Genomic DNA, 2,431 nt, shown 5'->3' with positions numbered 1-2,431 from the left:
CCAATGAGTGTAGGTCAAAGGAGATTTTATTTCTTATCAGGAAATGGCCTTGGGAGCCTAGCTTAAGCCTCACCCCCAAACGAAAAGTACAAGTCCTTTCAGCCAAGGAGAGACACACAGACCCAAACCTTCTCTGGGAGACATACAGACCCAGACCCTCTCTGGGCATTGAAGACTTAATGCATGCTACTATAGGCGGCATGGCTTGAGACTTGGACACAGGTAAACATCGTTACCACCCCCACCCCCCAAATTTAGTGTTATAAAATAACTACTGGAGTTTATGGTCCGTTACCCTCGGGGACAGTAAGGATGATCTTGGGAAGTAGTGGATTCACTTTCCAAGGACTCATTGTGCATTCAGGAATTATAGATGAAGATTTCAAAGGAGAAATTAAAATTATGGTCTATGTAAAAAAAAATGAGATGCAATTTAATGCAGGTGATAGGATTGTTCAGCTGCTATTGTTTCCCTACATCAAAGGTAAAACGATCCAGTAGAAAGCAGGAGAGGGCTCCTAAGGACCTTAGCCACTGACCTGAAAAGTTCTTATTCTGTTGAAATACCTGTTTATAATTTCCCACTGTACACAACACAATTAATGGCCTAAAGGAGAAGTGAGAATTCTGAAATTTTGGTTTCTTTAAAAAAGAAAAAAAAAAAACCAACACAGAAATATAAGAACATGCTCTCATTTTAACTCCACTTGGGTTAGGTGTAGGGATGTGGGGCTGCTGCAAACTGCCCACAGCAGCTGACTATGATTTGCTTCCTGCTCTACCAGAGGCATGATTTTGTCAGCTGCAGATAGTTTCTGTGATTGACATTTGGAATTCTGGGAATTTTTCAGGAGATATGCAAATGCTATGGCCCGGGGCTAGAGAGATGGCTTAGTGGTTAAGAGCGTTGATGACTGCTCTTCCAGAGGTCCTGAGTTCAATTCCCAGCCACCACATGGTGGCTCAAAACCACCTGTAATGGGATCTGATGCCCTCTTCTGGTGTGTCTAAAGAGAGCAATGGTGTACTCATATAAATAAAAGAAATCTTAAAAAAAAAAAAAAGGAAATCTGTTAAAAATAAATACATGCTATGGTCCTAAGAGGTGAGGTTGGTGGTTATTGGTCATTTGGGGGAAGAGGGATTGCTGTTCATTAGTAGTCATGCTCAAAGAAGAAACACAAGGAAATTAGATTCAAGGGTTTCTATCTCTCTCTCCCCTGGTGATCCTTCTTTCCTGTCTAGTGATAGAGGATGTGATAGAGGAGGAGTAAAAGGGTGGGAAAGAAGTAGTAAAGACCAGCTACAGCCATTATAATCCCAGGAGAAAGCATGTGGCTGGGCAGTGGTGGTGCTTGACTTTTCACTCATAGTACTCAAGAGGCAGAGGCAGGCAGATCTCTGTAGGCCAGCCTGGTCTACAGAGTGAGTTCCAGAACAGCCAGGGCTACACAGAGCAACCTTGACTCAAAAACCAAAAAAAGAAAATTAAAAATGTGAAACATGGTAGAAGATAAGGCTAACCAGACAAGGGAGCACAAGCACTAAGCCAGTGCCCTCCAACAAAATAAAGCCACAGACCTTGTATCAGCAGTCAAGCGCTAAGGAAGGAAAGTGAGCAAGACCACCGCTGTGAGGGCCGCCACTGTGAGGGCCACGACTGTGAGGGCCTCCACTGTGAGGGCCAACACTGTGAGGGCCAACACTGTGAGGGCCATGACTGTAGTTGTAGTGGACATGAATTCTGTCCTGTATAAACTCTAGCTTCATTTGATTTGATTTTTTTTTTTCAGTTTTTGTTTCTAATCTCCTTTTACATGTCCTGTTGGCTTTGAACTTGTCACCTCCTGCCTTGGCTTCCCCAGTACCCAGCTGTTTTCTCTGTGAAAACAACTTTTTTTTTTTGGTTTCTTCCTACCCACCCAAATCCACACTCTTTCTTTTCATCTCTCATTAAAAAACAGGCATCTAAAAAAAAAAAAAAAAGTAAAAAACAGGCATCTAGCTGGGAGTAGTGGTGCACGCCTTTAATCCCAGCACTCGGGAGGCAGAGGCAGGCGGATTTCTGAGTTTGAGGCCAGCCTGGTCTACAGAGTGAGTTCCAAGACAGCCAGAGCTATATAGAGAAACCGTGTCTCAAAAAATGAAACAAACAAACAAACAAAAAAACCAGGCATCTAAAAATAAATAAAAACAACTAGAAAGGACAAAACACCAAAAGAAAAAAGCCAAAGGAAAAGCACAAGAAACACAGACACAGAAACCCCAGAAAAACACAAAAACAAAATGAGACTATAATATATAAACAAAAGATATAAGGTAAAAAAAAAAAAATGACCAAGCCGGGTGTGGTGGCTCACACCTTTAATCCTAGCATTCAGGAGGCAGAGGCAGGCAGATTTCTGAGTTCAAGGCCAGCCTGGTCTACAAA

The sequence above is a fragment of the Mus pahari genome, chromosome 4 (assembly GCF_900095145.1).
Source record: "Mus pahari chromosome 4, PAHARI_EIJ_v1.1, whole genome shotgun sequence".
Taxonomy (NCBI): Eukaryota; Metazoa; Chordata; class Mammalia; order Rodentia; family Muridae; genus Mus; species Mus pahari.
Note: the sequence above shows the minus strand (reverse complement) of the source record.